The following is a 26,134-nucleotide window of genomic DNA, read 5'->3' as shown; positions in this document are numbered from 1 at the left end:
GGGTGTTTTTTTTAATCGTGTGAGCCTAGAAATAGCACAGCCGACACAGGTTTACTTCCCATGTGAGAATCAGGCAAGAGTCTCCACCGAGGCCTTCTCTTATAGTGGCTTTCAACCCTTCTACTAGCAGGGAACCCTGTCTTCACTGAGCAGTCTGCTGAGAATCACAGAATAGTAGGGTTGGACGGGGCCTACAAGGCCATCGAATGCCCTGTACATTTCTACCGAATCCCTACAGGCTGCAAAGGATCTGGGGGCGGGGGGGATGTACTAAGACAGACTCTTGGCCTATTTCGGGTCTCACTATCACCCCTCAATATTTATTTATTTATTACATTTATATTACGCCTTTTCCCATCTTTAAGGAACCCAAGGCGATGTACATAATCCTCCACCTCTCCACTTTATCCTCACAAAAACAACCCTGTGAGGTAGGTTGGGCTGAGACTCCGTGACTGCCCCAAAGTCACCCAGTGAGTTTCCATGGCCGAGTGGGGACTAGAACCCGGATCTCCCGGCTCCCAGTCCAAAACTCTAGCCACTACACCACACTGGCTCTCACTAACGGAGAGTGCATTCTAGAGCAGGGGTGGCGAACTTGTGGCCATCCATACGCTGTCAGATTACAAACCCCTGACCATGGGAGTTGGACTCCAAACAGCAGCTAGAAGGCCATAGGTTTCCCACCCTTGTTCTAGAAGCAGCTCCCAATTCTTTGAGTGGTGAGCAAACTGCCCTTAAGGAAAGCCTGTCAGTCATTACTGATCTCACTGAAGCTTTCAAAGAACCATAGGATGCCCCAGGGCACAGTTTGGAAACCAGTGCTTTAGCATATCCCCTATTTACTATTTCTTTTTATTTAAGGATTTGTTCTCCCATCCCCAGTCCAAGCTGAGTTCTGAAATGCTCTGCATAATCTCATTTTTTGCACAGTCACCCTGTGCAGCAGACTACACTGACTTGATCATAGCTTGCCCCAGACCATTCAGTGAATTTCTGGACTGAGCAGGGATTTGAAACTGGTTATCTCCCCAGCCCTGAAGAAGGAAATGGCAACCCACTCCAGTATTCTTGCCAAGAAAACCCCATGGAACGTATCACAAGGCTAAAAGATATGATGCCGGAAGATGAGCCCCTCAGGTCGGAAGGTGTCCAATATACTACTAGGGAAGAGCAGAGGATATTTCCAAGTAGCGCCAGAAAGAGTGAAGCGGCTGGGCCAAAGCCGAAAGGACACTCAGCTGCCGATGTGTCTGGTGGTGAAAAGAAAATCCGATGCTGTAAAGAAAAATATTGTTTAGGAACCTGGAATGTCAGATCAATGAATCAAGGTAAGCTGGAGGTGGTCAAACATGAGATGGCAAGAATGAACATCGACACCTTGGGAACCAGCGAACTAAAATGGACAGGCATGGGCGAATTTAATTCAGGTGACCATCATATCTACTATTGTGGGCAAGAATCCCTTAGAAGAAATGGAGTAGCACTCATAGTCAACAAAAGGGTGGGAAAAGCAGTACTGGGGTACAATCTTAAAAATGATAGAATGATCTCAGTACGAATCCAAGGCAAACCATTCAACATCACAGTAATTCAAGTCTATGCCCCAACCACTGATGCCGAAGAAGCTGAGGTTGATCGGTTCTATGAAGACCTACAACACCTTCTAGAACTAACACCAAAAAAAGATGTCCTCTTCATCATAGGGGATTGGAATGCTAAAGTAGGAAGTCAAGAAATCACCGGGATAACAGGCAGGCATGGCCTTGGTGTACAAAATGAAGCAGGACAAAAGTTAATAGAGTTTTGCCAAGAGAACACGCTGATCATAGCAAACACTCTTTTCCAACAAACAGCACAAGAGACGACTCTACACATGGACATCACCAGATGGTCAATATCGAAATCAGATTGATTATGTCCTTTGCAGCCAAAGATGGAGAAGCTCCATACAGTCAGTAAAAACAAGACCTGGAGCTGACTGTGGCTCAGATCATGAGCTGCTTCTTGCAAAATTTCGGCTTAAATTGAAGAACGTCGGGAAAACCACTAAACCGTTCAGGTATGACCTAAATCATATCCCTGATGAATATACAGTGGAGGTGAGGAATAGATTTCAGGGATTAGACCTGATAGACAGAGTGCCTGAGGAACTATGGACGGAGGTCCGTAACATTGTTCAGGAGGCAGCAACGAAATCCATCCCAAAGAAAAAGAAATGCAAGAAAGCCAAGTGGCTGTCTGATGAGGCTTTACAAGTAGCTGAGGAAAGAAGGGAAGCGAAAAGCAAGGGAGAAAGGGGAAGATATATCCAACTGAATGCAGAGTTCCAGAGAATAGCAAGGAGAGACAAGAAGGCCTTCCTAAATGAACAATGCAAAGAAATCGAGGAAAACAACAGAATGGGAAAGACTAGAGATCTCTTCAAGAAAATCGGAGATCTCAAGGGAACGTTTTGTGCAAAGACGGGCATGATAAAGGACAAAGAAGGCAGGGACCTAACAGAAGCAGATGAGATTAAGAAGAGGTGGAAAGAATACACAGAAGAACTATACAGGAAAGATCTTAATGTCCCTGATAGCCATGATAGTGCGGCCACTGAACTTGAGCCGGACATCCTCGAGAGTGAAGTCAAGTGGGCCTTAGGAAGCATTAGTAACAACAAAGCTAGCGGAGATGACAGTATTCCAGCTGAGCTATTTAAAATCCTAAAAGATGATGCTGTTAAAGTGCTGCATTCAATATGCCAGCAAATTTGGAACACTCAACAATGGCTGCAAGACTGGAAAAGGTCAGTTTACATTCCAATTCCAAAGAAGGGCAACGCCAAAGAGTGTTCAAACTACCGCACAATTGCGCTCATTTCACATGCCAGCAAGGTGATGCTCAAAATCCTATAAGCTAGGCTTCAGCAGTATGCGAACCGAGAACTACCAGAAGTACAAGCTGGGTTTCGAAGAGGCAAAGGAACTAGAGATCAAATCGCCAACATTCGCTGCATCATGGAGAAAGCAAGAGAATTCCAGAAAAATGTCTATTTCTGCTTCATTGACTATGCTAAAGCCTTTGATTGTGTGGATCACAACAAACTGTGGCAAATTCTTAAAGTGATGGGAGTACCAGACCACCTTACCTGTCTCCTGAGAAACCTGTACGAGGGTCAAGAAGCAACAGTAAGAACCAGACATGGAACAACTGAGTGGTTCAAAATTGGGAAAGGAGTATGACAAGGCTGCATATTGTCACCCTGCTTATTTAACTAATATGCAGAGTACATCATGAGAAATGCCGGGTTGGATGAATCAGAGGTCGGAATTAAGATTGCTGGGAGAATTATCAACAACCTCCGATATGCAGACGATACCACCCTAATGGCAGAAAGCGAAGAGGATCTCAAGAGCCTCTTGTTGAGGGTGAAAGAGGAGAGTGCAAAAGCTGGTTTGAAACTCAATATTAAGAAAACTAAGATCATGGCATCTGGCCCTATCACTTCCTGGCATATAGAAGGGGAAGAAATGGCAGCAGTGACAGATTTTACTTTCTTGGGCTCCAAGATCACCGCAGACGGTGACTGTAGCCATGACATTAAAAGACGCTTGCTCCTTGGGAGGAAAGCTATGGCAAACCTAGACAGCATAGTAAGAAGCAGAGATATCACCTTGCCGACAAAGGTCCGTCTAATCAAAGCTATGGTTTTCCCAGTAGTAATGTATGGCTGTGAGAGATGGACTATAAGGAAGGCTGAGCGCCGAAGAATCGATGCTTTCGAACTGTGGTGCTGGAGAAGACTCTTACGAGTCCCCTGGACTGCAAGGAGGTCAAATCAGTCAATCCTAAAGGACATCAACCCTGAGTGCTCATTGGAAGGACAGATACTGAAGCTGAAGCTCAACTATTTTGGCCACCTAATGCGAAGAGAAAACTCTCTGGAAAAGACCCTGATGCTGGGAAAGTCTGAAGGCAAAAGGAGGAGGGGACGGCAGAGGATGAGATGGCTAGATAGCATCACCAATGCAATGAATATGAACTTGAGCACGCTCCGGGAGAGAGCGCAGGACAGGAAGGCCTGGCGTGCTATGGTCCATGGGGTCACGAAGAGTCGGACACGACTGAACAACAACAAAATCTCCCCAGCCACGTGTGACTCTTTATCCCCTTCACCACACTGGCTTCCAAGCAGAAGTAGTATACAGATCCAGTGCGGCAATCGGGCACTTGTTTTCAAAGCCCTACAGAAGGGCCTAACTCTGCTTGCTTCTGGTGGATCTGTAACGTATAAGAGCCTTGCTGGATCCCACCAAAGCCCGTCTAGTCAGGCATCCTGTTCCCACACTGACCAACCAGATGCCTATGGGAAGCCTGCAAGTGTCAAGATTCCCTTTTTGCCCTGCTGAGAACTTCAAAAGCCAAATCAAAACACAGACAAGAGGCTTTTATTCCATGTCTTTAATCCATTTACTCTAATGAGGTATACAGATACAAATTGCTAGTGACTTCCAGACTACAAAGGAAAAGCCTTCAAGGAGTTCAAAGGGAAGCTATGAAAGCTGGCCACCCTTTGGGAAAAGGTGGCAAACTATCCTAATTTAAGGGGTGGGAAGATCTCCCTCTCTCCCGTGACAACTCCAGACGCAGCTGTTGACGCCGAGCCAATCAGGCAGACCCCCTAAGCTCTGCCCCTGCCGTCTCCCGCTTGTGTCTGCATCTGCGCCTGGTGTCTACAAGTTCAAGTTCTCCTGTCCCCGCTACCCCGTTTGTTATCTATCACAGGGATGTGAGAAGGGGGGCCCTCTCCGTCCAGTTGTACCTCTGAAGCCTGGGAAAGTTCCTCCTCCACGTTTTGCAGCTGTTCCTCAGAATCTGAACTGCTCTGCCACTCTGTGCTCAGAGGCAACCCTGACAGCAAGCAGAACATGAGGGCAATGCTGCCTCTCATTCTAGATCGCCATCTCACTAGCAGCCATTGATAGCCTGATCCTCCATGAATTTGTCTAATCCCCCTTTAAAGCCATCTAAGTAGGTGGCCATCTTCACATTGTTTGGTGGCAAATTCCATAGTTTAACTACGTACAATGGGTGTTTGTGCCAATGTTTATACCAAAGATAACATGCTGTTTGAGACATTTCCCACCCACAACCCCCGATTGTGCAGGAAGACTATGGTGTCGAAGTTCCCCAGAAATGAAACACCTTCTTTTGCTCACTGCAGCTCTCAGGTCAAGTCCCCGCAGAGTGTGTGTTCCTAACACCACAACCCATCCCTACAACACCCAAACGAGAACATCCTTTACAGTTGATATTGACCGTTACTATATTAATTAATCGTAAACAAAAAGGACACAATCCTGCCAAAGGTAAGAACTTTTAAGTCCCACTGATTAGCTCCCCAGAGAAGCCTGCCTGGTACCAATGTTACTACCCTCTATGTAAAAACTATTTTATTCACCTGGCCACATTTTTAAATGTCTGTGTTATTGTCAACTGCCCAGGAATCAGTTTCTGATGAAGGATGATATAAATACTGCTTTTCTATGGAAATATCCTGGGGGCTGTCTTCAGGGGGAATTTCCTGCGGATTGGGAGCATTTTGAGGTTGTTCGCAACATATGGCATCGTGGCCAGTGCGCTGCCAACCAGCAGCTTCCAGCTTGAAAAGCCTCATTATCAGAAAGTTATTTACTCCCTTATTTTCAGTTAAAGTGGCTCTCAGGTGGTTCCACTGCAGTGTGCCGCATTCCTCCACATTAACTCCTGGGGGCGCCCATTCACTTATTTTCCCCAGTGGCACTACTATCCCCAGGGAGAACAGCTAGGGTAACTAGAGTAACTAGCCTGCCTTTCCAGCTCATCAAAATGCTATTGCACTCTTTCGAGCCTTCAGACTCGTGCTGCACTTTTTTTGCCAATGGGACTAACTAGCCTCCATTTCCCCATTGAGAGCCATTATTACACACTTCTCTGATGTTGGCGTTACTTTGCTTCTCTGATGCTTGCAGTAAAACAGTTTGGAAGCTATAACTCTGTGACAGTTTGCTGGAATGGGGTGAAATGGAGTGGTGGGGTGCTCTCACGGGGAGCCTTTGGATATTGCATTGGATAATCTAGGATTTTGGCTTCTTCAGGGAAAAGTGAGCAAACGGGGAGCTTATATTATTTCCTTGGGCATTAAACAAATGCGCACTAGGGCTTTATCGCAGTAGCGATCTACCACGGTATTGGGATCACGGGAACAGAGAAGCCTGTCACTGCAAGCAGGGAGAAGTGGCCAGAGAAGGGGAAAGGGTGATTGGAGCTATCACTCCCTGTTTGCTGGAATGGGGCTTATTTGTGCTGATGGGGTGATCTCATGGGGAGTATCTAGCCTGCCTTTTATCATTCATAAAAGTGCTACAGCGCTGTTTCTAGCCTTCAGAATTGTGAATTAGATACTTTCTATTCATAATAATTTAGTAGCGGGGGGACGACGACTGGACAGGGGCAGGAAACAAACATCTCTTATTGGCTGAGCAGCCCTTGCCGGGTTGATGACCCTGCCAGGTTCTACTCCGCCTACCTGACCCGGAAATATGTAGATTCCAAGTGTTGTGTGACCCATGAAAAGTGGGGGTTTAGGTACAGTATACTCTGCTTGTCTGGCTTTGTGTCTCCCTGACGGACCAAAGCCGATTTCCTGAAAATGTGGAGAATAACCTGATGCACTTTTCCTTACGTTGTTGTGTAGATGGCCCCCTGGTGACTTCCCTGGCCCTCACCTGAGCCACTGATATATGTTGGGAGCTTGAAGAAGGAAAAGTAGGTAACACAGAGTGATGGGGTGGGGAGAAAACGGGACAGATGGGGTCATGTATGGGGGACTAGGAATGGGTGAAAGTAATCCCACGGGGATGGGCAGATGGGGCCAGCAAAGGGAGAAGGGCAGCAAATGGGGCAGCAGGGGACTGAGGGGGAAGAGTGGAACATGTCTGTTTTTCTGTGTGTTTGTGTGTGTGTGTTTTCCCTTTCTCTTTCTGAGTGTGGGTGGGTGTGTCCTGGAAGAGAGAGATGGCCACGTTTGGGGTATTGTAGGCTGTGTACTTTGGGAAACCGTTGCCTTTTTTAATTTAGACTTTATCACACCTGTGGATAGGCTAAAAATGGTAGAAGTCAGAGCTTTAATTTTTGTCAGATTCTATTCATTTAATTTGAATTGGCGCGCACGCATTATCTTTGGAATGTCTTTTTACCTGTCCAAGGCCTTTTAACATCCATTTTCTTATCCTTTGAGCTACAATCCTATGCAAGGATCCTATGCATGGATCCTAGACTACAATCCTATGCAAGCTTTGGGAGTCTGCCCTACTGAAATCAGTGGGCATGGCTGCTGGCCTTTATGTGTCTCCCTGCTCTTCCCAAAGCTTTATTTTTTTCTCAGTTTGTGACCATACAAGGCCACAAAAGCATCTTGCATATCTAGATAAGGCCAGACGATTTTCCAGTCTTCTGTCATAACGGAAGTGAACAAGCTCACCTACCTTCCTACCCTCACAAAGCTACATGTCCTCCTAGGTCTTAGTTGTTGTTGTTCAGTCGTTCAGTCGTGTCCGACTCTTCGTGACCCCATGGACCATAGCACGCCAGCCCTTCCTGTCCTGCGCTCTCTCCCGGAGCGTGCTCAAGTTCATATTCATTGCATCGGTGATGCTATCTAGCCATCTCATCCTCTGCCGTCCCCTTCTCCTTTTGCCTTCAGTCTTTCCCAGCATCAGGGTCTTTTCCAGAGAGTTTTCTCTTCGCATTAGGCGGCCAAAATAGTTGAGCTTCAGCTTCAGTATCTGTCCTTCCAATGAGCACTCAGGGTTGATTTCCTTTAGGATTGACTGATTTGACCTCCTTGCAGTCCAGGGGACTCGTAAGAGTCTTCTCCAGCACCACAGTTCGAAAGCATCGATTCTTCGGCGCTCAGCCTTCCTTATAGTCCAGCTCTCACAGCCATACGTTACTACTGGGAAAACCATAGCTTTGATTAGACGGACCTTTGTCGGCAAGGTGATGTCTCTGCTTCCTACTATGCTGTCTAGGTTTGCCATAGCTTTCCTCCCAAGGAGCAAGCGTCTTTTAATGTCATGGCTACAGTCACCGTCTGCGGTGATCTTGGAGCCCAAGAAAGTAAAATCTGTCACTGCTTCCATTTCTTCCCCTTCTATATGCCAGGAAGTGATAGGGCCAGATGCCATGAACTTAGTTTTCTTAATGTTGAGTTTCAAACCAGCTTTTGCACTCTCCTCTTTCACCCTCAACAAGAGGCTCTTGAGATCCTCTTCGCTTTCTGCCATTAGGGTGGTATCGTCTGCATATCGGAGGTTGTTGATAATTCTCCCAGCAATCTTAATTCCGACCTCTGATTCATCCAACCCGGCATTTCTCATGATGTACTCTGCATATTAGTTAAATAAGCAGGGTGACAATATGCAGCCTTGTCATACTCCTTTCCCAATTTTGAACCACTCAGTTGTTCCATGTCTGGTTCTTACTGTTGCTTCTTGACCCTCGTACAGGTTTCTCAGGAGACAGGTAAGGTGGTCTGGTACTCCCATCACTTTAAGAATTTGCCACAGTTTGTTGTGATCCACACAATCAAAGGCTTTAGCATAGTCAATGAAGCAGAAATAGACATTTTTCTGGAATTCTCTTGCTTTCTCCATGATGCAGCGAATGTTGGCGATTTGATCTCTAGTTCCTTTGCCTCTTCGAAACCCAGCTTGTACTTCTGGTAGTTCTCGGTTCGCATACTGCTGAAGCCTAGCTTATAGGATTTTGAGCATCACCTTGCTGGCATGTGAAATGAGCGCAATTGTGCGGTAGTTTGAACACTCTTTGGCGTTGCCCTTCTTTGGAATTGGAATGTAAACTGACCTTTTCCAGTCTTGCAGCCATTGTTGAGTGTTCCAAATTTGTTGGCATATTGAATGCAGCACTTTAACAGCATCATCTTTTAGGATTTTAAATAGCTCAGCTGGAATACTGTCATCTCCGCTAGCTTTGTTGTTACTAATGCTTCCTAAGGCCCACTTGACTTCACTCTCGAGGATGTCCGGCTCAAGTTCAGTGACCGCACTATCATGGCTATCAGGGACATTAAGATCTTTCCTGTATAGTTCTTCTGTGTATTCTTTCCACCTCTTCTTAATCTCATCTGCTTCTGTTAGGTCCCTGCCTTCTTTGTCCTTTATCATGCCCGTCTTTGCACAAAACGTTCCCTTGAGATCTCCGATTTTCTTGAAGAGATCTCTAGTCTTTCCCATTCTGTTGTTTTCCTCGATTTCTTTGCATTGTTTATTTAAGAAGGCCTTCTTGTCTCTCCTTGCTATTCTCTGGAACTCTGCATTCAGTTGGATATATCTTCCCCTTTCTCCCTTGCTTTTCGCTTCCCTTCTTTCCTCAGCTACTTGTAAAGCCTCATCAGACAGCCACTTGGCTTTCTTGCATTTCTTTTTCTTTGGGATGGATTTCGTTGCTGCCTCCTGAACAATGTTACGGACCTCCGTCCATAGTTCCTCAGGCACTCTGTCTATCAGGTCTAATCCCTGAAATCTATTCCTCACCTCCACTGTATATTCATAAGGGATATGATTTAGGTCATACCTGAATGGTTTAGTGGTTTTCCCTACGTTCTTCAATTTAAGCCGAAATTTTGCAAGAAGCAGCTCATGATCTGAGCCACAGTCAGCTCCAGGTCTTGTTTTTACTGACTGTATGGAGCTTCTCCATCTTTGGCTGCAAAGGACATAATCAATCTGATTTCGATATTGACCATCTGGTGATGTCCATGTGTAGAGTCGTCTCTTGTGCTGTTTATTGGAAAAGAGTGTTTGCTATGATCAGCGTGTTCTCTTGGCAAAACTCTATTAACTTTTGTCCTGCTTCATTTTGTACACCAAGGCCATGCCTGCCTGTTATCCCGGTGATTTCTTGACTTCCTACTTTAGCATTCCAATCCCCTATGATGAAGAGGACATCTTTTTTTGGTGTTAGTTCTAGAAGGTGTTGTAGGTCTTCATAGAACCGATCAACCTCAGCTTCTTCGGCATCAGTGGTTGGGGCATAGACTTGAATTACTGTGATGTTGAATGGTTTGCCTTGGATTCGTACTGAGATCATTCTATCATTTTTAAGATTGTACCCCAGTACTGCTTTTCCCACCCTTTTGTTGACTATGAGTGCTACTCCATTTCTTCTAAGGGATTCTTGCCCACAATAGTAGATATGAATTAAATCCACCCATGCCTGTCCATTTTAGTTCGCTGATTCCCAAGATGTCGATGTTCAATCTTGTCATCTCATGTTTGACCACCTCCAGCTTACCTTGATTCATTGATCTGACATTCCAGGTTCCTAAACAATATTGGTCTTTACAGCATCGGATTTTCTTTTCACCACCAGACACATCCGCAGCTGAGTGTCCTTTCGGCTTTGGCCCAGCCGCTTCACCCTTTCTGGCGCTACTTGGAAATACCCTCTGCTCTTCCCCAGTAGCATATTGGACACCTTCCGACCTGAGGGGCTCATCTTCCAGCGTCATATCTTTTAGCCTTGTGATACGTTCCATGGGGTTTTCTTGGCAAGAATACTGGAGTGGGTTGCCATTTCCTTCTCCAGTGGACCACATTTTGTCAGAACTCTCCACCATGACCTGTCCGTCTTGGGTGGCCCTGCACGGCATAGCTTATGGCTTCACTGAGTTACGCAAGCCCCTTCGTCACAACAAGGCAGTGATCCATGAAGGGGTAGGTCTTAGTAGTACTACTTAAAACAAATTGCACAGTTTCTTTTCCAAAGGTTTTTACTGGGGTTTTTTTAAAACAAATTTGATACAATTACATATTCATTCATGATAAACATTTGAAGAATCAACAATAATCAATCACCGGGTGAACTGCATACAAGTGATCAGTGATGTTTTACAATTAATTAGGGGTTCCGATGTGCATACGAAAATTAGTTGTCTCAGTGTCTGAGTGATAACCGTATTAGTTATGTTCTTCTATTTATCCCCAAATGTCTTTCCAGCAAGACCCATGTGAGTGTGGAGGCTCTATGCTGGTTTTATTACTGACATTACCTTAGAGGAAATCTCCTCGGGACTGCCCATTTCCCCGCTTTCCTGCTTGTCTTTCCTGTATAGCCTTTGAGACTATTGGCCCACAGAACCCGATCCCATGCATGTTTAGAAGTCAGCCTCTCTGAGTACAACGGGCCTTACACCCAGGTAAGTATGTATGTAGCCTTAATTGTATGCTTGGCTTGCGATCCTGACTGCATGGGATCAAAAGGGATGCAAGAAGGTGCAGGAGTGCAGCTGCATACAAGAGAAGGAGCCACTTGGTGAATAGCACTTGATGGGGCAGATGAAACTGAATAGTATTTAATTTGGCCTCCAATGTGAAGTAAATGGAAACAATTGTGGACATTGTGCAGGGCATCCTAAACATGACAAGGGCCACTTTGTATTGTTTTCATCATTGCCATTGTCTTCTGTTGGCATGGCAAGCAATGACAATCATCATCACTTAACAAAAGACCATTGGTAAGTAGCTCTCAGTACAAACCTTTTATATTTAGACTTGAATTTACTTCTCTCTTGACGTTCTTATATGCCAGTCTTTTCTTTGCAGATTTGGTTGCTCTAGTAACTCCCCTGCACTCATTTATGGAGATCTATGTCTACCTTTAGTCTTTCTTTCTCTTGCAGGTTCAGCTTCAAGGCTGATAAAAAGTATAATGGCAGTGACGCAACAACAGGTCCATTGATAAGTACTACATTAACTGATAGCAACTGACTACTTCATAATAATGATAATAATTAATAATGATGATGATTTTCAAGGGTATGTGAAATTTGTTTCAAACTGGGTTTCCACCATACAGTTCATTCATTTCAGATTAATCAAATATATCTAACAAAATAATATATAGGTCTGTGGGCACCCAGAAGGATTTCCTCTTTGAACAACAGAACATCACAAACTCCAAAGAGGTTTGCTACACAGCTTGTGGATCTGACAGACACAAGTCCAAAGTCTCCCATGGCACATTGGACCCATCATGTGGATTTGCTGACCTTGGCCTGGCAAGTTGAGTCTTCTAAATGGTCTGCTTGACTACAATCTCCTATACTGCCTAGAACCTCTCAGAGATTTTTGAAGAAGTAATAACAGGATTTGCCGTCCCGAACCAAATGGCAGTCCCCAAAGAATCCAAATTCTGCAATAGCACAGGTGTTAAGTCAAATCTTGTGACTAAATCCTGCTGGAATGAATGGGATGCGTGGACCAATCCTGTGCCCATTTGCTCAGAAATAAGTCCCACTTGAATTGTGGAAGTTTACTCCCAAGAAGTTGTGCTGCTAACTGCTGCATTAAATGAATTAATCCTATTCATTCCAATTAGAGTTTTCCTATATTGCATCCATTTTCTCTAGAAATTTGCCATTCCATAGTTTTCACAATTCAGTAGACATATGTCGTGATCAATATTACATATTATTTATTTAAATCTAGACCATAAAGTTGCCCCATAAGCAAATATCGTGTGTCAACCAGCCCCCTCTAGTGACAACCATTGGAATTACATCTCTATCACCCAATTCGCATACAAGTTTCCAATACTCTCCCCAACACGCAGAGAGAGTGTAGATACGCAGAGAGAGTGTAGGTTGTCTGGGTTGGGAGTTGGAGGCACTGCACTACAGTGGTTCCGCTCCTACTTGGATGGCCGATTCCAGAAGGTGGTGCTGGGGGATTATTGCTCTGTGCCATGGCAATTGTGCCATGGGGTTCCACAGGGCTCTATTTTATCCCCCATGCTGTTTAACATCTACATGAAACCGCTGGGGGAGGTTATCCGGAGGTGTGGGCTGAGGTGCCATCAATATGCAGATGACACCCAGCTCTACCTCTCTTTCTCATCAAAACCAGGTGAGGCAGTGGCTGTTCTGAACCAGTGCCTGGGCACGGTAATGGACTGGATGAGGGCTAATAAACTGAAACTCAATCCAGACAAGACGGAGGTACTGTTAGTGGGTGGTTCATCTGCCCGGCTAGGTGATATTCAACCTGTTCTGGAGGGGGTTGCACTCCCCCTAAAGGATCAGGTTTGTAGTTTGGGGGTGCTCTTGGATCCAGAACTGTCACTTGAGGCACAGGTGAACTCAGTGGCACGGAGCACTGTTTATCAGCTTAGGCTGGTATACCAACTACGCCCTTATCTGGACAGAGATAGCCTAGCTACAGTTATCCATGCTCTGATAACTTCTCGTCTGGATTACTGCAATGCGTTATACGTGGGGCTGCCTTTGAAAACGGTCCGGAAACTTCAGCTGGTCCAAAATAGGGCAGCAAGATTGTTAACAGGGACTGGCCTGCGAGCTCATATTACGCCAGTACTTTTCCAGCTGCACTGGCTGCCAGTCCATTTCCGGGCCCGATTCAAAGTGCTGGTGTTAACATTCAAAGCCCTTAACGGCTTGGGGCCAGGTTACTTGAAGGATCGCCTCCTCCCATATGTGCCTGCCCGGACCTTAAGATCATCATCAGCGGCCCTTCTCCGTGAGCCCCTGCCAAAGGAAGTGAGGCGGGTGGCTACTAGGAGGAGGGCTTTTTCTGTTGTGGCACCCCGGCTCTGGAATGAGCTCCCTAGTGAGGTTCGCCTGGCGCCTACATTGTACTCCTTTTGGCGCCAGGTGAAGACCTTTTTATTTTCCCAGGCATTTTAGCATTCTAAATTTTTATCTTTGCTGTTTTAAATCTGTATTTTAAACTCCTGTACTGCTGCTAGGTTTTATTGTGGTTGTATTGTTATATTGTGGTTTTAATGTTCTATATATTTTAAATTGTTTTATTGTGTGTTGTTTGGTTTTAGTTTTTGTGAACCGCCCAGAGAGCTTCGGCTATTGGGCGGTATAGAAATAAATAAATAAATAAATAAATAAATAAATAAATAAAATACCACATTAAGGCCACACCGTAAGGGCCAAACTACACATTATGTTATTCATGCGTTTTAAAACATGTGATTAAAATGGGTGCTTATATTTCAAAGAAAAAGCAGCTGTGAGGCCCTGACTTCGATCATGCTCCCCTTGCTGAGTTTTCACTAAAACCCCCCACAAACAAACCAAAAGGCAAATACCTGGAGGGAGTGAGGTGCTATCCAAGGAGCCTGCCAGACTACGGGCTTGCTCACCAGTCAGTCTAAAGCACACAGACACCAGATTCTGAAGAAACATGCTGGGAGGGGACAGTGAGAGGCTTTCACTACCCCTTGGGGACCAGCTGTCTCCCCCTTGGGAAGCCTCCTTCATATTTTGAGAGCCACCTGATTAAAGCCATTTCCCCAGATTTTAGACATCTGGAACTCAGCTTTTTCCCCTGGATTAATGGGGAGGCACACTTCACTCTTACACTCAAAAAGGTACAGATATAAATTCTCCATCAGCTCACAGAACAACGGGCGGGCCTCCTTCGCGGACTGTCAGGACCACCCCGTTGCTATTACCTCCCAGCATCCTTGCCCTCTCCTTTGCCCAGTCAGTCAAGGCTCAGAGAAGGGACAGCACGTTCCGGGCAACGGGGCTGCTTCAGGGATTCCTCTGCCGCAGTGTCAGTTTGCTTCCAGTGTGGGCTGTGCCAGAGAATCCTGCCACATTGGTATTGCCTCCCTTGGGACAAGGCCCCTGGCTATCTGCTGACCAGCAAAAGAGCGAGACCCGTGTTGCGTGACAGCTTCTCACTCCAGCGGGTGGATGCATCCAACTTAGCGGCGCGATTTTTCTAGACACACTTCAGCCCCTCTTGTACCACACGATCACTGTGTTAAAGTGGCAACCCTGATGCCTCCCCCCAGCCCTAAAACAACAGGGAACTGGGGTAGTTGCCTATATATTCTTTCTGCTAAATCCAACCTGTACACTGATTAGGAGGCCCAGGAGTTCACTGTCTAATCTGGGTCATGTCAGGCAAGGAAGGGGTCACAGCAAACCTTGGATAGGAGACTACAGCACGAGCTGGCTGGTGTATTCCCCCATAAGGCACTGGGAGGGGGTATGGCTCAGTGGTGGAGCACATGCTTTGCATGAAGAAGGTTCCAGGCAGAATCCCTGGCATCTCCAGGTAGGGCTGGAAAAAACCCTGCCTGAAACCCTGGAGAGCTGCTCCTAGCTAGTGTCGACAATACTGGGCTAGAGGGACTGATGGTCTGACGGATGGGGCAGCTTCCTATGCTCCTACGAGCTGTTGTCCCAGCAAAGGACTGCAGTCAACGGAGGCCTCAAGAAGGCTGGCAGAGCCTGGTATTTCAGTGGCTTCAGCCCCACTGGATGCTGACTGTAGTTCTTAAAGAGTCGGAGTCTGTGTCCGCAGTCACGTGCTCTTGCGTGGCCAAGGAACCGGAGAAGCTACGGGGAATCATCCTCAGCATCAGATGATGGGAGAGCCATGTCCTCAGACCAGGAAGGTATAGATGGCTGAGGGGTCCCCCGAAATAGGCCGACCTGTGACTATTTGTATCCGAGTCCTCCTCAGGGTAATGTAGAGCCTGAGAGCCAGGGGACATGACGTGACACTCTGGCCCAAGCGACGGTCCTTCCTAGTGGTTTAGGCTTACTCTCAGCCAACGTAATCCTTTTCTGACATTGCCTGGAGCCCAGGCACACACACAGACCGCTCAGTCATCAGCACTGCCCCTTCTCACGCCTGAGCACTCGCATGCTGCTGACACAGCAACCTTGCCATCCCTTGCAGTTGCTGCAGCACCAGCTGCAAAATGTTCCCTTGTGGCCCAAATGCAAGCCAGTGGACTGTTTCTTTCGGTTTCTGCCCAAGCAAGCACAGAATGTCAGTCAAGCTATACAAAATCTCCTATCACATGACACACGATAGCATAGTGGTCCCAGAGTAACCATATTTCTATATCGAATAGAGCATATCTTTTCTATCTTTGGTAGAGCATACAAAGGGTTGGATCCAGGATTTGCCCTCTGCAAGAGGAAGGGCTCCAGTTGCAAAAGGTCCCTCTGCCTGATTCTGGGGGGTCCCCCTCCCCCCACAGCTCACCCCATTCAGTAGGCTGTGTAGCATTTTCAGAGGGGTGGAGGGGCTGCCATAGGAAGGAGGGGGCGGGGAAGTCCACTTCCATCAGTACAGTGAATTCGGTGTTAAGTCTGGATCCAGCCCATTCGCCGCTGTTTGTGCTGACAGTGAACAATGCAGGCAACAAATCCACCCCTGAGAACTGTGGTGGGAAATTGAGGGTGCTTCCAAATGGCAGGATTTTAGTAGCCAGTCATTGCTTTGCTGCAAGCTACATGTGGAATTGCAACCAGCTTTCCACACGCCTTTTGTGTCTGTATATCCCACTAGGTTCCACACACAACAGTGGGTGCTACATAGCTGTGTGGGCTGTGCCAGAGAACCCTGGTATATTCTTATTGCCGCCTTTGGGATGATGGCCTTCCTGCTGAAACCAATGGGAAAGACAAAGAGTGTCCATCTGTGGGGGGACGCTGACTTCCACAGTGGACGCACTTTCTGAAGGGGGTCTTCACCGCCATACACCCTAAGGCACAACGTGATCAAACGACCGCCGAAATCCATAAATAAAGAAAAATAACTCAAAATGAAAAACCTGAAATGAAAAAACACAGGAAGAGAAAGTGAGGGAAAAAATGGAGAAATTCCCTCAGTGCAGTGAAAAAGACCAAGAAGTCCCTTCAATCGAGTGCTGCCACAATGGTGGTCGATGAAGAACTGAGGGTTTAGGCAGGAATCTGCTGGATGGTAGGGAAGGGTTCCCGCCAAAATACCTCAGCTTTAGAAATTTCCCGAACTGAGGGCCATATGAAGGCACCATATGAAGGCGTTATGTGTGATGCACAGATACCATGAAGAACCAAGCTTTCTTCAACAATGTAATAATACTCCCACCACCGCTTTTGTCTTTACAGATGAAGTCCTCAGTTATGTACAGATTCTGAGAGGTATTACTTATGCAAGCCAATTTCAGTTGAAAAAAAGATCACTTGGCCCTTGGCTTTGGGACTGGAAGAAAGAACGAGGGGTCTCCTACCTTTCACTGGCCTCTGGACATCAGAGCATGATCCCTTGTGGATCCAGTCCAGAAGTGGGAGTCCTGATGCAGCTGACTCCACATCCTCCTGAAGAAGGGAGAAGAAGGTACAGTGAGCATACTCACGGGGCTGCCAGATCAACATCCCACCGCAAGTTTCACACTTCTGCAAGAGTGCAGAAGTCCCAAAGCAGCTGTTCACCCAAGCAGTCCTTCCAACCAAGGCTGCTTGTTGCCAGCCAAAACCGCTTCGCCATTTCTTCCAGCCAGCCTCGTACTCAGATGGTTTCTGTCTTTTGCCCTCATTCATACTGGGGGATGGCGGGGATGTTTCACCTCATCCAGGCTTGGAGCAACCACAGACTACCAAAGGCGATCAATCCAGACCATAATGTCCCCCATCAAGTGCAAGACTATACAAAAACTCAAGAGATTTTCTTGCATGATCACAGAACGTGCTTACAACTATGTTAGCCATTGAGGAAACTAACACGCTTGAAGGATGGACTAGAGAGCTTTGAAGACCTTCTCATTTAAGGGAAACACATTCTGGTCTCCAATGTCATATTCTGGAATAAAGGACTCTCCTTCTCCTCACCCCACCCTTACAGTATGGGGCAATAGGCAAATATAAACAGGACACAAGGCCCACCCAAGAGGTTTTGCTGCCTGAGGCAGACAATCTAAATAGCACCCCACCCTCATGAATCAGCGGTGGCTTGTGCTCTCTAGGTCTGATCTTCCCTTGCCCACTCCGCTACCCTCAAAGGCACAAACAATCCACCCTTCAAGCAGCCATTTCAAAAGGCCTCCCAGCAAGGCCTCCTCTGGCAAGCATGTTTCCAGGGCTGAACTGGAACTGGAGCTCACTGAGACGAAATGTCAGAATCTGATTTTAATCCCAGGCTTAGATGTTTCCTTACCATACCATGGGGTGAGACCTGGGAATTATTATCAGAGCGGCTATGGGAAAAAGCCTGCTCACGGTGGTTCACACCCCGCAGCAAGCCGGTTGTGCACCCATGCTTCCAGGTGGCATAACACACACTGCAGGCGGCTTGGAGGCAAAAAGTTATGTTGCGGTGGGTTCACATGCTGACCTCAGCACAGGCTGGGTCACAGGCAAGCCTTCTCCTGCAGCCACCTCGTGTGGGCGTGACTGTGAGAATCAACCGAGTCGTACATGTTACCTCCCGCCACCACTCCATGGGTCATGGGTGGGGAAAGGGCTGGAGCTCTCCCTGCAGAACACCTGAGTCCCATCTTTCGTGGACCATTAACTTGCTGCATGTATATGGGCCGTGTGAAACTTCTGTGCTGTGGTCACGGTGAACTTCTGGTGCTCACACCCCAGGCATGACTAGGGGACAAAAGTCCTACATGGTCTCCTTGTGGCTCCATTGCCTAACATTTCTGCAATGGGAGTGGCACAGTTAGTCTTCTTTCCCTCAACAGAAACACACCCACACGCCGGCTAAACTGGCAGTGGTGGAATACTGCCAATACTCAGCAAAGTCTGACAGGCGTTTACTAAAGACATAATAAAGCATCATCACAGCAAAAATAAGCTAAACACGTGAAACTGATTCAGAGAATTGGCCCCATCTAGCTCACTGCTGAGACAACAGCCTCACCATTCAGTACTCCAGTGTCAAAAATGGGCACCCTAATACAGTAAAGTTGCCCTGTATTGGCCACCAGTTTCCAGAGGCACAGGCCACCCTAGGGGTAGGGGAGGGGATCATTTTGGAATGTTTCTTTTCAGGCACTGATGTATCTGTAGCCGGTACTGGGTTGGCTTTGTGCGTTCGGGCCTGATTGTTCCGGGCATCTGGGCTGAAGTTGCTTTGGAACTAGATTCCTACCTGTGCTCTCTGCTGTAGCCTTCTTCCCAGCTCTGATCCGGGAGAAGGAAAACTACTCCCATAAAATCTGCTTCCTGTGGCTTTTGAGAAGGGGGAACCAAAGAAAGGTATACAGCACCCCTTTACCCCTCTACCACTCGCTCTCCAGAAATAAATAAATCCTTTTCTAGCTATTAATTCACAGCTTTGCTTTGGCTGTTGTACAGTATTGTGGAGGGGCTGAAGGTTACATGAGATTTCCAGGAACAAGGTGCTTCTTCCAGGAATGCTCTCCAAGTAGCAGAAGCGAAGGCCACGAGAACATGCAGTACACCCAAAATGTTAAAAGTGGGGGAGAGGTTTACCAATGGCATGAGTGACCGGGATTGTGATTTTGCGTAGAATGTGGTATCGGGTGCAGAAAGTGGCTTCCCAAGAGTGAACTCTTGCATGTTTGAGAGCCCTTCCCGCAAAAGAAGGAAGTAGAGTGGAGGAATCCGGTAGTATTACAGCAGACACATAAACCTGGTGACAGTTACAAGGCCAGGACAGTTGCAAAGACCTCGGTGGAGTGTTGAACCGCTGTGTCATTCTGGAACTGAAGTGATGGGGTCTGTTGAGAGTTTTAAATCAGCAGTAATCCAAGGCTTTGGCAAAAACACCAAGGAGCACCCTTTCTTTCTTCTCTGAAGCCTGCCAGAGCCCAAGGATACACTTTCTGAGCTGCACAGAACAATGTAGGGTTTTGTTCATGTAATACACTTCTACCCTGCCATTTAAGGCAAGCTCTCACAGCATGACACGCAATACAAATGTCTGAAACACAATAGTTGAACCCACATAATAAAACCAATATCTGATTTAAAAATATTATGTCCACCCTGTTTCATCATGAGCTGAGATCTTCCAGGGGCACAAAGCTCACCCATGTTTTCTTCCCTTTGGAAGGAGGTCACTAGAGGCTTATTGATGTTTTGTAATTTTGGCATTTATTTAAAAATATACAAGTTGAACATGGGTAAGGATTCTGCAGATACTCAAAGACCACTGCTCCCACATCAGGTCTCCGGGGAGTCAGCCAGCACCCTGAAAGAAAACAAAGGATTGCCTCATCCTTAGCGGGATGGTGGAAGGTCTTCCCCCTTCTCTATTTGGCTTTCTCTTTTCAGAACAGGATGAATTTATCACTTTAAGTTTCTCATTTTTCCCATCTTAAATTTATTCCATCCCATTTCTATATCAGTTTGCGACTGTAAAAAAATCTGCATGAACAGTCTATGTGTTTTTTGTAACCATTTTTCCTAATATGCACATTTTTCTACATATTTGCCTAATATATGCATTTTTTCAAGCAGTGTTCCTTAACATAATGCTGTTTTGTGCATTCCCCACCACAAATATATGCATTTTATATGCATATTCCTCTACTATACACATTTTTTCATGATCTTTCCCCTAACATACACATTTTGTATACTTTTGTTTGTAGAACTACATTGCAAAATTCTGAAAAGTGTGAATGCTGAAGGATAACTAGGGGTACAATCCTATGCATGTTTAGACAGAAAAAAGTCCTCCAACTCCCAGGATTTCCCTAAATATGCATAGGATTGCACCTTGTACAAACTTGGTGAGTTCTTATCAAAATGTGAACTGAACAAAAGTCTCCCATTCTGAATTCTCGGAACATTCCCACAATGGTCCTGTACCAAGAAGCAATTGTTAATGACTTAGTTCCCATGGCAACATATTGCTTTACTAACAAAGGATGTGCCAGACCAGCAGTTTGACCAACTTAAAACAGTCCCTAATTAAGGCCCATTAACCTTCTCCTGTCCAATCTTACAATAATATATAGGGGGCCCACAATAAAATCAGTAAAAGGCTTGGCAGAATAAAAAAAGGATTTAGGGATCTCTTAAAGGGAATTCTCGGGAGAGGGAATTCCACGCGTGTGCAGCCACCACTGAAAAGGCCCCCCTGTACCTGGTACTCACCAACTTGATTTAACTTATGAGCAAGGCTTCCAAGGCTCATCTTGGGTCCTTGGCAAGTTCATACAGGCATAGGTTGTCCATCACATAACAGGTCCCATACTGTTCAGGGCTTTAAAAGTTAGTACTACCAGCACCTTAAACTGAGCCTGGAAATGAATGGGTAACCAATGCAACTGATCCCAAAGAGGTGTGATATGATCAGTGATGTGGGTCAGAAAATTTTCTGGAAATTTTTCCAGCGCTCTATTTTTCCACATTTTTTTCTGTTTCATAAGTTCATTAGAAAAAATGAACATATGGCAATTACAAATACAATATTAGGCAAGCTTGGCATTTTCGAAGCTGTAATTAATGTTTTTTAAGTGATTATCCCTAGCATATCTACACATACATACATATATTTATTTTATTATTTGTTACTTATTTATTATTACATTTATATCCTGCCTTTTTCCCTCTTTTAAGGAACTCAAGACTTACATGGTCCTCCCCCTATCCATTTTATCCTCACAACAACCCTACGAAGTATGTTAGGCTAAGAGTCAGTGACTGGCCCAAAGTCACCCAGTCAGATTCATGGCCAAGTGGGAACTTGAACCTGGATCTCCCGAGTCCCAGTTCAACACTCTGAGCTTCTCTACATGAGGCTTTTATCCTGCGATCAAGACTAGTTACTCACAAAGTTTGCAAGTCCTTTACATGACACTGTCAAGCTCCAGGGCCTCTCCCATGCTTTTAGAACTTTATCCCCCCTTTTTTTAAAAGATCAGGGATAATGAGCTATATAAATATAACAAATTTCTTCATGAAAAGAGGAAGTTGCGCTAGAACAGCAGCTATACCACAGCGCCATTTAGTGGCTGTATGATGAAATATATAGAACTTGCAGGTAAAGGAGCTCCCCAGGAAAAAAAAAAAAAGGCGGAAGTGTGTGGAAAGGGCCGATCTTAATCTTACAAAGAATGCGGAAGCAGAAGCCTCTGTAAAGTTGCAGGGTAAAAAGCGTCTGTGTAGCCCTCTAACCACTACATATACATCTCAGAGTGAAATGGAACTAATAAGTAGTGTCAGCAAAACTGAAGGTGCCCCAACAACCTTAGTGGAAGAGAGTTGATCTCTGTTGAAATACACGAGTGATTGTCAGCATATCACGCACATTTCTTTGGGTTGCTAAAATTGATTAGTGTGTCAACAGTTTTCAATACCTTTTGTTTCCTTAAATGTAAACACTGTAAGGGAAGTACATGCTATTGTGTTTTTACAAGTATTCCGATACAAATTTCTACACGATATAACATTTAAGGGCGCAATCCTATGGCTGATAGTCAGCGGCTAGACGGCCATAGGATAGGTCAGTTCCCGGGAACTGACCTTGAAAATCCACACTCCGAGGTTGGTTCCCTGAGAACCGACCTCTAACCCCTCTTGCGCTGCCTCGTAGGCAGCGCAGAATGGCCCCACGCTCGTAAGAGGAGTGCAGAGCGGCGAAAACAGGGCCTTCCTGGGGGCATACTGGGGTGGGGAAGGCAGAAGTGCCTTTCTGACACTTCCTATGCGTTGTCCGGTGTCCGCCGCGCCCCCTGCTCTGACTTTCTGCAGCTAGACAGCCGAAATCAGCTGTCTAGCCGCAAATGCGGGGCGGCTGAAGTGCGGAGAGGACGATCCCCTCTGCGCTTCTCCTGCCCTACATTGGATAGGTGGTCACCTCTGAGTTTGGAGACAGCCACCTATCCTGATAGGATTGTGCCCTAAATCACATTAAGTGTGCTTTAATTTCCCCCCTCAAATATTTCAATACAAACACACTTGTGGTGTATTGGGACAAACAATTAACATGGTGTACTTTTTTTTTAGCTTTGATGTTTACTAAACACAAGTAAATTAAATATGCTAAATTAGATCTCTCCAAGGCAGGGGTGGACAAATTGTGGCCCTCCAGATGTTTTGGCCTACAGCTCCCATCAGCTCTAGCAGTGACAAGGGATGATGGGAGTTGTCATGCTGCCCACCCTTGCTCTAGGACATCAGAACATATTTTGATGCGAACTGAACATTTTCTGGTGCAAATTGTCCAGAAAATGAATTTTCCCATTCAAAATTTTCCAGTACACCTACATCACTGGATGTGATCAAACCACCTGGGCCCCACAGCTTAATTTTCCACCAGCTGAAATTTCTGGACTGACTATAAAGGCAGCCCTATAGAGAGAGCATCGTCATAATAGTGTAGTCTGAACATAACCAGTGTGCACGTGAGTGAGGCCAGGCCTGCTTTCTGCAGGGTTGCAGTTGGCTTCCCTAAAAGTGACAATATTTTTTTAACCCAAATATTATGACTAAAATTATTTCCTTTGATGGAAAGAATTTCAGATCCTCCTGCCCAGAGGAAAATTTTAATCAAAATTCATTGAGCCTTTTATGATTTTCATTCTCCAAAACCAATCTTTCCTATTTAGGAACCTCCATGGTCCTGTGGTGCTGCCTCCCCCATCTCTTTCCCTAAAGTTGCTACTTTTTTCTGGCAGTGCTCCTAATCAGGCAGAAATTAATATTAAAGACATGAAGCTTTTCACCTTGCATGCTGGGAAAGCTTGACATGATGCTTGTCTTCCAGGTAACTTTTAAAGCTCTTGAAGCTGTGCCAGAAATGAAAAAGGCAACAAGCTTAGCTCTCCTGGCAGCAGTGCAGCTGCCATACTAGCAAGCTTCAAAAAGATACAGTGGAGGCCTGATCTTTAGCAAGCATTGTGCTGTATGTCCCCAAGATCAACATTTCCTCAATTAAATATTTGTGTATACGCGCCTCACTGTCCTGGCCTAGGCCTGGCAATCATTTTTCTGGCAAGGTTGCTGTGACTTTGACAGAAGCAAAACAAATGGAAATGCAACATGTGAAGCATGCACCTTGCCCCATCTCTAAACATGAATCTTGGAGCCATAATAAATCTTTCAAGTAAATGCAGGAAAATGGATGTTGTCATAGACCGAGCACATACTTTGGAGGAAGAGATACTAGTGTGTGGCACAAATAACTTTAGCAACAGTTTTTCAGACAATTTAAGCTGGTTTGGAAGGACTGCTGCTTGTCGCTGTGTACACTGATCCCACTTTTGCCTCTGGGACACAGGGTCTGTATGCTTCTGTACTGCTTCAAAAATCTGCTTGACCAAACCGAAAGCAGAACACGAGAAATGTCTGTGTGTACTCACCATAGGGAGCAAACCTCCTTTCAAACCACTTTCAGCTCTCTTACAAACTAGCATCTGTACCTAGCAATAGATTCGAAAGGGAAAGCATGTTTTCACGTGTGCCAGTATGTGAATAAACCTGCAAGCTCAGACACTGTTCTGAGTGCATACATATGACATAGGTGCGCACACATTCATTAGCACACAGACATGCAGTTGCTCCCACGTCCCTCATCAAAATCACTATGGGTATCTGTATGAAATACTTACGCACACATGTGCGTGTTGCTTGTATACTTCTACACACACACACGCAGGTGCACATACATATGGCTGTATTAAGCTACCTTATACTCTGTCAGACCTCTAGTCCCCTTAGCCCACTATAGCCCATTCCGACTGCCAGTGGCTCTCCAACCAAGATTCTTTTAATGGTAGAAACCAATGATAACATCTTGGACCTTCTGCACGAGAAAAAGCACGTTTTCTGCCACTGAGTCATGACCTCTCCCCTTGTAGGCAAAAATGTGCATATGCTACTACTCATGCTCTTGGAGTTATACCAACACAGCCTTCCATGCAGACATTAGACTCAAAAGCACAGCTTTGTGCTCTCACATCTACCAAAAGGTGATTTGTAAGCAAAACAGGGAGAAATCTCTGCTCCAAAGAAGTCATTACCGCTACACTTGTTGACATTCCATGATTTCAGTAAATCTTAATCTGAGTTAGATTAACTTCCATTTAAAACACTCGGGCCAGGAATACAGAGCGCCACTGAGCAAACGCAAAGTACCTTTCCTCATCTCTGAATAACTACGGTCCACCACATAGAGAACCATCTTGAATCTAGGATTTCTCAATGTAAAAGTTAATCATTATCTGAGGAGAAGGGAAGGTCCCATCCTGGAAAAGAGATCCGAATGCATTTGCCTCATCCCTAAGTAATCACAAACAGCACCTCCCCGCAAATCCCAGATCAGGAGGCTGGGCTTCCAGATGAGAGGGCATAGCTTCCACACCTGGTTCTTCACATTTAGACATTAGCCACCAGTCCCCAGAGATTAGTAGTTACCTTGTAGCAGGGAGCACCGCTGCTGCGGCTTCTCTTTTGCTCGGGGCAGGCAGGTATCTTGCCCCGGGGGGCACGCTTCCATAGGCACGTGCAGCAGAAGACCACCCCCACAGCTCTCCTCCAGTGCAAGCCCCGGGGCTCTTGCATGCCGCAGTCCAGAAGCAAGAGCCTCCAGGTCAGCTTCTTTAACTGAGCATCCCCATTGGGTGGAACAACAGCTCCACCACTGTTTTCCACCTTACGCCAAAGTGACTCAGCCCGTAGCTGCATAGAATGCTCTTTCCATGCCCCCCCTTCCCCAGTCTGCTGAAGTCCCATATGCTTCACGCTCGGCTAAGATGACAGGACTGGATGTTTGAAATGGTGACAACTACAGAGGATCCGTCCGGCCAGGCTCACTCTCTACCAATCCCGTCTCCACACACACACACACACACACACACTCCCCCCACCCCTCCAGTCCTTGTGGCACAAACTTGACCTGAAGGAACATCAAGTAGAAGGTAGCGGTGGGTGCTGCGTTGCACACAGGTAGAATCTGTCTGGATCTCCTTATGGAGCAGAAGTGGTTTGGAGATGCTGAGTGACTCAAAAGCCACATGGTGCCAAGCTATTTCTGTCCCTCTAGAGATGGAAGGAGGCAGGCAGGGCCAAGTCAGGACAGCCACAGACAACAGACCAAGAGCAGTGCGGGGGGGAGGCTTCCTTACCAACAGGCTGTTCAAGAGACATCCAGCTCTTTGTAAAGAGATACTCAGGGCTCCACTGGTCAAACCTAGAAGGCCACCTGAGGTCACTTAACTACATGGGAGATATGCTCCAGCAAACCACATTTGCTGTGGCAAGGGAAGGGTTAACAAATCTCTCCCTTCTCTCACCCAGACCAGGCCTTGGCGGAGAAACTTTTAACAAGGGGAACTGGCCAGCTTG

General features: G+C 46.0%; 1 protein-coding gene across 1 annotated transcript in view; it reads right to left on the bottom strand.

Moving 5' to 3' along the window:
- The window catches only part of GRB7 (growth factor receptor bound protein 7), an 81,410-nt gene extending 64,228 nt beyond the window's left edge, over positions 1 to 17,182 (bottom strand). The window contains exon 1 of the mRNA XM_084804517.1: positions 17,101 to 17,182. The gene's annotated coding sequence lies outside the window, so the exon portion shown is untranslated. The remainder of the gene's footprint in view (positions 1 to 17,100) is intronic.
- Positions 17,183 to 26,134: the final 8,952 nt, after the last annotated feature.

This window comes from Heloderma suspectum, chromosome 6 (genome assembly GCF_057233095.1).
Source record: "Heloderma suspectum isolate Gila_16-S chromosome 6, 16-S_ref, whole genome shotgun sequence".
NCBI lineage: Eukaryota > Metazoa > Chordata > Lepidosauria > Squamata > Helodermatidae > Heloderma > Heloderma suspectum.
Note: the sequence above shows the minus strand (reverse complement) of the source record. Positions and strands in the feature narration are given on the sequence as shown.